General features: G+C 40.5%; 2 long non-coding RNA genes across 7 annotated transcripts; both read right to left on the bottom strand.

Annotated features, from left to right (window-relative positions):
- Positions 1-750: 750 nt before the first annotated feature.
- Positions 751-4,744, bottom strand: LOC123190783 (uncharacterized). 4 transcript variants are annotated; one of them, XR_006496570.1, is made up of 7 exons: positions 4,414-4,744; positions 3,967-4,297; positions 3,478-3,546; positions 2,620-2,641; positions 2,068-2,179; positions 1,525-1,620; positions 751-1,362 (listed from the first exon to the last, which is right to left on the bottom strand). It is a non-coding gene; the product is annotated as an uncharacterized lncRNA (long non-coding RNA). The 4 variants fall into 4 exon arrangements; XR_006496571.1 differs by having other exon boundaries at positions 1,525-2,113; XR_006496572.1 differs by lacking the exons at positions 751-1,362; positions 1,525-1,620; positions 2,068-2,179 and having other exon boundaries at positions 2,194-2,641; positions 3,967-4,133; positions 4,233-4,297.
- A 1,889-nt stretch (positions 4,745-6,633) lies between these two features.
- LOC123190782 (uncharacterized) lies at positions 6,634-9,748 on the bottom strand. 3 transcript variants are annotated; one of them, XR_006496567.1, is made up of 3 exons: positions 9,305-9,748; positions 7,083-9,204; positions 6,634-7,000 (listed from the first exon to the last, which is right to left on the bottom strand). It is a non-coding gene; the product is annotated as an uncharacterized lncRNA (long non-coding RNA). The 3 variants fall into 3 exon arrangements; XR_006496568.1 differs by having other exon boundaries at positions 6,634-7,528; positions 7,659-9,204; XR_006496566.1 differs by having other exon boundaries at positions 6,634-9,204.
- Between the last annotated feature and the right edge of the window lie 936 nt (positions 9,749-10,684).

Here is a 10,684-nt window from a genome sequence, read left to right as displayed (position 1 = left end):
GACGAGTATATGAAAAATGTTGAACAAGTATACAAAAAATGTTGCCGAAGAATTTGAAAAATGTTCAACAACTATTTGAAAATGTTGAATTAGTATTAAAAATGTTGAACAATTATTTGAAAAATGTTGAATAGGTACTACTAGTATAAATGCCCTTGCGTTGCACCGGGCTATAAAAAGGGAACAACGTGCTTCAGGTGTAATTTTGCACCTTTTTTATATCCAATTTTAATAAACGTCGATAATAATGTTGAACACGGAAATTTCCTTATTTTTAATAAAAGTTAATGTCTTCATTAAGAATGTAAAACCATTTGAGAAATACTCCCTCTGTAAACAAATACAAGAGCATTTAGATCACTACTTTAATGATCTAAACATTCTTATATTTCTTTGGAGTAGTTAACATTTTTATGAAAATTGGAACATTTCTCTATTGAAAAGAATATTTTCTGTTGTACATTTGAAAAAAATTTAGTAAAAAGTGCTTTGGGGGGGGGGGGGGGGTAAGTGTTTTAAAAAGTAAGAACGTATTTTTTGAATTACTTTTAAACTATTTTATTTCTTAACTTTTTGGGCATTTTTTTTGGTAATTTTTACAGATAGTTGGTTTTTTGATTGGAAAGAGTTTTCTTTTCACTTTTTACCTTTGTCGGTTTGTCCAGCTCTAGCAAGGCACAATCCAACTCCCCTCTCTAGATCCGTATTATAGCTAATCCTTAGCTAGCAAACAACCTATATATAGCTGGACTTATTTTTAGAATAAAAAATCTTAGTAAAAACACCAGCCTATCAGAAGGCTCAGGTCTTTCTCGGTTTCATAGTCAACAGTTTGTTACTGAAAGTGAAGATACATGCTGGGTCGAGACCAGCTGAAACTTGGCTCGGAAAGCATGTGAAAGGAAACATCGATCTATGCTAAACCATTTGAGGTGATAGAGTTCGGAGCCGCTGCTGGCTGAAGGTTGATGATATTACTGGACATTCAGTCGTCTGAAGCACATAATCTTCTTTCAACACTTCTCAAAAGGCAAAATCAATACGACCACATGAACACGAGATAGAAGGTGAGAGAAATTTACAATCAAGATGTTGGCCGGGTCAGGCAGGACTGTACCCCGCATTGGTAGGTGGCGCCACCAAAGTTGGGGCAGGGGAGTGTGCGTCTCCACTCCGTCACGTGATATCCATCGGACATCACCAAACGATCTCCGGGGACAATGAAGCGATGGTGGCTTCTGGCTTTGCCAGTTCAAGAGCCCCCTGTTATCGGTCTCGGGCCACCCTCATTCCTTCACCAGTGTTGTTGGCAGGCCACCGATGAAACTGACTGTTATAGGAGGTGCAACCCCAATTCTTAGCCTTCAACACAAAATTGGTCCATCACAAATGCTACCAAAATAAGCCACATAATTTTTCTGACGCTATAATTCAGAAACTACTAAAACCAAATTCATGTTGTTATTTGGACGCACAAATATTCTGCATCAACTAATGCATGGTGCAGGGAAAACAGGGAATTACCTCTTGGTCCAACCAGGAGCTTCATGATTTACTTTGCCAGTCAATTCCACCGACTACACTGGAGTAGCTCCCTTCCTTGCCGAGTCTATTCCTCTGCTGCTGTCCGAGCATAAACAACAGTGAGCCATAATGTACTACCACGGGAAACAACAGCAAGTAAAGCATCATCAGTTCGTAGATGCAAGAACAAAAGATGCTAGCAAGCAACTCTGCTGCTCCCCAAACTGTAACCATCGAGTCCCGCGAGATACATCCCCAGCCGCTTGTTTGGATTTCCTCAAAGAAGATCCCATCTATATTCAACAATCACCGCAGCCAACTTCTGGCGGCGACCATTGTTTTCTAAAGAGTTTGACTGGATAACATCACAATAACACATACATTACACTATTATGTGACAACATTATTAGCATTATACAAATTGATACGCTTGTCCCCAGCCTAACAAAAGTCAAGGATACATGCAACCACAACAAATGTAAACACATGCATATATCTACATTGTCTCTCGAGATAAAGAAATAAAGGGGTAAATCACGTTACATTTATTTAAGTGACCTCCGTTGTAGCTCAAACATGTGTTGATTTGCTGCATCAAGGTGCCAAATAACTCACATGGTGCGCCCACTTTGTTGTCTCCAATAAATTCAGGACTCTTCCAAGATGTTAAAATAGTAGCATACAAAGAAAATAAAACATCTCCTTACAACTACATAATATATACAAAACAGAGTATATAGTGACTGTTTCTTGAAGCTGAGAGAAAAATAAGCATCTTTCATCAGAATCTTTGGTACATTGTGAGGAAAAAAACAATTGAACTTCTTTTCCAACACGGGATAAGGCAAAGAATGAAAATGAAACAAAAACTTACCATGTAAGAATTCATTATTTTCGTGTCTCGTTTAGACGGGTAATGACTTAATAGACGAACAAAAGCCTTACATTTAAGCAGATTTTTTTTCATGGTTATAATGATGCTATTCTTCTTAAGTTAAGGTTGGTCTTGTTTGTTAGAAAAATATAAAACTAAAAAGAGCTAGAGAACACAAAGTTACATGCCAAACCATGGAAGAAAACAGCTTGCCGACTCACCTCTAATAGTCAATGGTCTCACCTGCATCAGCAACAATCAATTGTGTTGTGTAAATGAAGTTTGTAGATATTAGATTAGGGTGCATCAATTGAAATGCCATGAAAATAGCAGTAATAAAGGAAAAACTATTGAGGAAAATAATTATCGGCAGATGATCATGGTCTAACAAATAATAAATGAAATTCTAAAAGCAGCTCCCAGTTGTTTTCTTTGTTAATCTAAATGGTAATTATCTAAACATCACTATAAAGCTACTGCAAAATTCTCTCACCACTTCCTTGCATAGTCATGTCTCCAACATAAGAATCAAAACTTATAATTAAAATATAAGCACTTCAATAAGTTTCTCGAGCTCCTCAAGGTAGCGAACAACCTAGTGTATTAAGCCAAACCATGTTATCATAATATTTTCTTAACTCTAATCATCACACGTCCATACATTTTCTCACAGCAAAAATTCTCTAGCTCGTCTAGGCAACAATGAACCAAGGCATGCACACCAACTAAAGTACATCCCCTGAAAAGTGCAATTCTAATTGTTTTCCACATTGAAAATCTGGTACATCATGGTCAAAACAACATGAGAGAAAAAAAACTGGGGAAATCCCTCATTGATTATTTCTATTGGCAGAACAAAAACTGCTAGTCCAAATAAAATAAAATAAGCCTCTAACATTGACATGTTGTTCTGAAGTATCATCAAACCTATTGATAATTAATTGTATATAGAAAAGAACTAAAACCAACAAATGCACTTGGCTAATTGAAAATCAAGCACACTGAAGTTGTAATTGCAGGTAGAGGACGAAGCAATTAAAAAGTAGTTAGCAAATGTTGGATATTCCGAATTCTCATACCTACGTGTTGATGTCGTTTAGTATGTGTCATACGCCGAGTTAGCAAGTCCTGATCTATGTAATCTGCATCTGTAAGTACAAGAAAAAATTATCGTTATCAAGGTTATGGCCTGAGGCAAACAATTGAACTATTGATCTAGTAGCTATCTCATATGTGAGAGTTTCGTCTTGGCCAAACTGTGATAAGCCTATAGTAGCTTGGTGTACGGCGAATCGTCTACTCAAGCGACGATCCGATCAAAGGAAGCCACGCACAGCTAACTGAGATTTTTTACACACCTTATAATTTATATAGCAGGCTGCTAGCCTAAATAAAATAAAGCTTTACCATATTGACATATTGTTCTAAACTTCACCTAACCTATTAACTATTGCCAACAAAGAGATTTAGCTAATCGAAATGTAAGCACATTGAGCTTGCAATTGCAGGTAGTGCGTAAAGCAATTAGGGAGTAGCTAGGGAATGTTGGATATTCCGAACTCCCATACCTACGTGTTGATCTTTTTTCTGAGTCCCAAGTCATAGTATTTATCATCCATCGAGTTGGCAATTTCTAATGTATGTAATCTGCATCTATAAAGTTTTGCCTGCACATCGGACATACATGCCTTTGCCCAAGCATCAGGGAAAGGTGTGCGTGTTGTCATCATTGAATCTGCGGACAACCAAAACGTTAAGATCAATCTCCATGCTCAACATAATCCGCAAAAATCAAGTGACTATTTCCCCTCTCGATCTCCTCGCTCTACTCAACCATGGTAGCCGACAGAGCCAGAACAGGGAAGCTTGTGTGGGCTGGAGGCTGTCCGCCAGGAGGGCCTGCACGGGAGACGGCAAGCGTTTGTAGCAGGCCATGAGCCGCATTGGACAGGATGGGAGAAGAAAGGGGTGTGGAGCAGTGAGCAGCGCCCCCGAGGGAGTGGAGATAGAGGTACCAGGGAGAGGCGTCGAAATCCTTGCGCACAGAAGCGCTAGGCGGTGGCGGAGATCCTGCAGGAGGCGCCAAGTTGGCGAGGTGAGTCTCCGGCGGGGTCGCGCAGAATCAGGGCATCCACCGGCGGGCGGCGTGCTCCAAGGAGCAGTCGGCCGAGGCTCCGTCTTGGATATCGAACGCCGGCGAGGGGCTACGACGACGACTGGGGATGGGAGAGGGTGGAGAGGGTTGCTGGGAGCGAAGGGATGGGGCGCGGCGGCGGAGGGAACCTAGCGCCGGGTGGCCGGGATGGTTCGTGTTCTCGTGGGGATAGAGAGACGGGCGTATGTAGAATCGTTTTTTTTCCTGTAGAATCGTTTTTGTTTCACTTAAGAGATTAAGAGATGAAACATCATGGAGTGCGGGTTGATTTTAAAAAGAGTGAGGGGCCTTTGTGTAAAAACACCGTGACGGTGAACCAGGAGACCCAATCCGTGCTTTATTATTAACTAGTACAAATGCCCGTGCGTTGCACCGGGCGAAAAATTAAATATAACCTGCTCGATGTGCCATTATGGAACACTTTTTTAATTCGATTATTGGAAACATTAGAAATAAGGTTACGTTGAACATTTCTTTTTGCACTATGAAATTTGGGCGTACCCTAATAATGTTTGTCATGACCTATTTCGGCTCACCATTTTCATTTCAACCTATGATAAAGTACTTGTGTATGAAATATTCTTTCAGTCAATTCTATTTTTTGTTGTTTAGAAAAACACGATTATTATTTTTACTTTGAGAAGGTTTTTTTTAGAATTTTGAGAATGTTTTAAAAAATGGAATCATTTTTATGGTGCCGTTGATTTTTTTTGAAATATTGTATTTTATGTCTTATTTATTTTGCACTGTTTTTGGGTTTGGTCCATTGAGAGTGTAGGGGGTTTAGGTCATGTGCTGCCCGCTTGCTCGCACGCCCTTCTCCCAGCGACCAAAACGGGCTTCAGGGCAACTCCAACACGCAGACCCAAACGGACCATTTGGGTCGGCGAAGCGGACATGTTTGTTCGCTTTTTCATTTCGGTCAACCGCATTGCCCAACGGTGTTGCCCCATTTGTGGGCGTGTCCGCCTTGAGCATTTCGTCAAACACCTCGCAGGCTAGCACCGCCGACGAGATCCTGGACGCCCGCCAAGGAGGAGGCCGCGACTTTCGCCTGGGCCAAGGCCCTCGGAGGACACCGTCACGGGAACTCGCGCGCGCTAGAGAGAGACTGTCGCGGGACCTGCGACGAGCTGTTGCAGCTGCGTGGAGGGAGGCCGCGAGCTTGGTAGGGCAGCGTGCCAAGACGAGCGCGAGCAGGGCGACCGTGGCGGCGCGATGGTGGAGAAGATGCTACTCCGGCCTATTCGGCGGTGCGGCGGCAGTGACCAGGGGCGGCAAGGTTCAATGCCCATATGTTGTAACGGGCGGGAAAAAATTTAAAATCTACATTGTGTGCCTTTACACAACACTTCTTATATCCAATTTTGGCAAACGTTTCTTAAATAAGATTACACTGAACTATCGCTTTTTGGGCCATGTAACTTGAACGTGAATAAGCCATCCTAATCGTTTGTGTGGACCAACTTCAGCTCGACACTTTCATCTCATGAAAGAGTTGGGGTGCATGGAATACATGGTAGATTAGCATGATTTTTTTTTTTTGAAAAGGTGATTTTTTTTCTTTAAATTTGGACAATAGTTTTTGGATTTTTTTAATGCAATAATTTTTTGGAGACGAACATTATCTGGTTAATAGTTTTTGGATTTTTTTTTAAAATGGAATGATTTTTTGGAGACAAACATTATCTGGTTGGGAAATTGCACAGTGCTTTTCTATTCTTATATTGGTTTGCGGATCAATCGATTTTTTAAATATGAAATTATGGATGATGCTACGCACGAGTAAAAGCAGCAGGCTGCTGGCCTAATTGTCCTGACATTAGAGAGTCGAGCTCTAGATCAAAGTTACATCGTCATATTTTCCTCTAGCCGAAGGTAGATCAAGGATACTGGCTGCTACCACACGCCAACATAGAGCAGCAGTGCATCACTTCGCTTAAAGAGGCGAGATGAGCAGTGCAGCACTTCAGCTAGACAGGTGAGTTGGGACGTTACAAGTACAGAATTAACATATTATTTTACACAATTCATGTCAGCGATAGATCTAGCACCAGCATTGGTGGATCTATAATCATTCTTGTAAAATATGTCTTCACTTGTATCAATTATATAAACTCACTATGCAATGTCGACAGTAAAACCAATATTAACCAATGCTGGTAAATTCAATGCACATTTAGTACCAGCCTCATCCACAAGAGTACATATCTACTCCCTTCATCCCATAATACAAGAACGTTTTTCAAGCAAAAATGTTCTTATATTATGGGACGGAGGGAGTAGATTTTATTAAAGCTAAATACTCATGTCATTTACAGCCACCAATATCTAATTGGCCATCCAATGAATTATGAGGCACGCTTTCCTTAGCTTCATATCTAAAACCACCATCACGGGCTGCCAGCCAGTAGTAGAGAAGCTCATTTTCATAAATAGCACATGTCCTGTTGAGAGAAAATGGAAGTTAGCACCAAGTTTCCAGAGTAGCTTACATAATCAATCTGCACAAATATCTGGAGATCTTACATAGCAGTTTTAATTTTGGTTTTCTTGATACAACTGAGGAATTCTAGTACATCGGCAGGTATGTTGTCTTCATATTCGTTCTCGTTGAATGCTAGCAGTTGTCCCAAATTTTGTTTTCGGAGTTCGCATCCATCTTGTACAACCATATTTTTGCAAACGAATAAGACTTGCGTCACATGTGTAAAATATAATATTCGGATATTTGTACAGCAAGAAGCACTATGCCAGGTAACACTCTTTTCCAGGATAATAATTGGCGTCAATTCCTTTGGATATATGGAACCATATAATTGTTTCAAAAGGTCACCATTTTTCTGTTCACATATATTGCCGCCATAATGGTTACTACTTGCTTGCATCAATTCAGATTTCTACTTGCTGCAGATAGTTTGATAAAGGAAACAAGAGGGCAAATCGTACAGATCGAAGAGGTGCTTTGCTTGAGCCTATGGCAATAGACCAATTGCGTTAAATACTTTCTCAAATCAATTTTTCTAGTTTAAACATCAGTAAACCCTGGCTGTAAATCACTGTAAACATAGCTCCATCATAATTTACACAAAGAAAAAGAGATACCTTCAGCGAAGTCGGTCTAGGCGATGGCTGATGGTCTTCCAGCAAAGTCGGCGGAGGCGACATTTTGTGTAACGACAACAAAAATTGAAGTTAAAACTCCAACAATTACCTTGTTCAAACAATATTCCAGATTTTCCAAAGATGCAATCAACACGGAGTTCAATCAAATAGGGAACAGTTATAACAATACAGTAAATAGTGGAGTGACAGATAATCTTGAAAAGCTACTGGATGGGCCCATAGTGGAGTGATCTAGATGCTTCTTCCAAGATTATTTTGTCGGCAAGAGCAGATCAAGGCTTTAATTACTTGCTAGTGGCTAGCTGCACAAACTAAAGATTCAAGCATACAGATCGAAGATGTGCTAGTTTACCCAGTCGGCAAGAGCATATCAAGGCTTCAAGTAAATGCTAGCATTAAGTTAAGCTGGTGCTTGCTGCAGCTAGCTGCACCAACTACTGATTCAGCCTATGACAACACAAAAAGATTCAGACAAATACAGATAGTAAAGGTGCTTGCTTCAGCCTATGCCAACACACAAATTTTACAATCAAAGCCTTGCTTACTTGATTGCATCAATTCAAACTGCTACTTGTTGCAGCTACTTTCACAAACGAAATAAGATAGCAAAATAATATAAAGTTTCCAGCCTATAATTATAACTGAACTTTGGATGTAAATCAAAGATAGCTAATATAGGACCTGATCCACGCTTTCAACATCAGTGTTATGTACCACAATCACAACCAGTAGTAAAATAAGACCAAAGACACATCTGAAGCAATGAACGTTAGGTTGCAGAAAACAAAAGACCATAATTTCAATACTCCTTGTCTACATACCTCAAGTGAAGAACCAGCCGACAAAGTTGCGGCGAACTGTGCAACACCGTCGGACGGCGGATTGTCTTCCAGCATTGGGCGGTGTTCCGACAAAGTGGGCATGCACATTTAAATATATATTTACAAGGGGTAGGGGCGGATGGAACATATTTCTTTCATAATATTATCAGTCCTAACTTTTTGTGCATTTATAACTGAAGTGTAGCATCTATGAATCTTTCAGACTTGAATCAAACAGGGAGCAAACAGGAACTTGTTCATAAACTTATTTGTTCATGGATTCACATCAAATAGGGAATCAACCAGGAACTGGCAAACATTGGACTAATATAAAGTACAGGCAACACCCAGCTTACAGAGATTGGACGCCCAATTTAAACAGAAAAATGTTCACGCAACGTTCGTACACGTCCAGATTACAGACTGTTTTTGATTTCTTATAAAAAGGGCAAATCTCCAAGCAATATCCAACAATGTTGGACTAATATGAGTACAGGTTAGTATCGTCTTACACAATTTTGTTCCTTATCCCCTTACATCATTTAACTACACCAACTCTATGATACCCAGATTAAAAAAATGCTATGAGTAACAGCTCAAGTAAAAAATCAAGAAAATTGAACCTGATATTCAATGAAGGGCAGTGGACATGATGAACTTGTGCTACTTGTGCTGCATCACAACCTCCAACATCATTTAATTACCTGAATACAAACAAATCAAATCTGACCCTAAATCTGTCTCTGTAGCTAATAGAGAGTAAATCTGTCTCTGTAGCCAATAGAGAGAAGCAGAGTCTCTCACCTCGCCCGGATCTGCTGAAAACCAGTACTTGGGGGACAAAGAAGTTGGTAGCCGTGACGACGATTGAGGTGCAGGGGAGGCAGTACTTGAGGTCCTCCACACATCGCCCAACTCGTCCACCAACGCCGCCCGCGCACGCTCGATCCTCGTGGGCCTGTGGGGAGTAGGGGTGAGGGGAGGTGGGGACTGGACAGGGATGGAGGAGGGAGAAGGGGAGGATAGAAGATGGAGAAGAGGGGAGGACGGAGCGCCGGCGGGCATGTCGTCCACCACGGTTGGTCCTGGGAGGAGTAGGGGTTGGGGGAGAAGATGAAGAAGAGGGGTGGACGGAGCACCAGCGGGCACGCCGGAGAGGCGGCGGCTCCACCCTAGCTCGCTTGCGGGGAAGGAGGAGATGGATGCGAGGAGTAAAAAACAAATCGTTTTTTTTTCACTCAAAAAAAAGGAGCGCGGGTTGAATAACAAAAACTACAGGGGCTTTTTCGCAAATTGCCGCGACGGTGAACCCGGAGACTCAATCCGTGCTTTATTATTAGGGAGAGATAGGGAGAGAGAAAATGTTGAATGCGTATTAAAAATGTTGAGTAAGTATTAAAATGTTGAGAAAGTATTTGAAATATTAAATAACTATTAAAATGTTGAAGAAGTATTTGAAAGATGTTAAAAAAGCATTTGGACAATGTTGAATGTGTGCACAAAAAATGTTGATCACTTGTTACAATTATTTTTTTTGACATGTACAAAAATGTAGAGTGAAAAAAAGGAATTATAAGAAAACACGCACGAAAAAAAATGAAGAAGAAACAAGAAAACCAAACAAAAAATGCAGAAAAAAAGGAAATGAACAAGAGTGAAACAAATCTAATCTGAGAAGAAAGAATAAAGAATGCAAAAAAAAGAAGAAAAACCAAATGAAACAAAAGAAAAAAAATGTTGAATAAGTTTAAAAAAATGTTGAATGAGTATTTGAAAAGTGTTGATCAAGTGTTAGAATGTGGAACAAGTATTTAAAAAGTGTCGAATAAGCATTCGGATAATGAAACAATGAAGAAAAACGGAGAAGAAAAAAAAGAAACAAAAACAAAGAAATGAAAAACAACGGAGAAAAAAAATAGAAAACGAAAAAAGAAATGAGAAAACCGGCACGTTGTGCTTCAACTGGGCGGGCGCGGTTGTTGTCCAGACGCATTCGGATCGCCCTGCAGAACGATACATGTTTACGTTGGATGACTTCTACGATCTGAATGGTGTGGTCGGGAAGTATGCTGGCGGTTTTAGAGTTGGTGCTGGAGACACCCTTTGGACGAATCAGACCGACAAACTAGCACTCCAGAACACATCCGCGTAGATTGTAGAACTAATAGTTGCCGGTGATTAAGT

The sequence above is a fragment of the Triticum aestivum genome, chromosome 2A (assembly GCF_018294505.1).
Source record: "Triticum aestivum cultivar Chinese Spring chromosome 2A, IWGSC CS RefSeq v2.1, whole genome shotgun sequence".
Taxonomy (NCBI): Eukaryota; Viridiplantae; Streptophyta; class Magnoliopsida; order Poales; family Poaceae; genus Triticum; species Triticum aestivum.
This window is presented reverse-complemented; position numbering and strand designations above follow the sequence as displayed.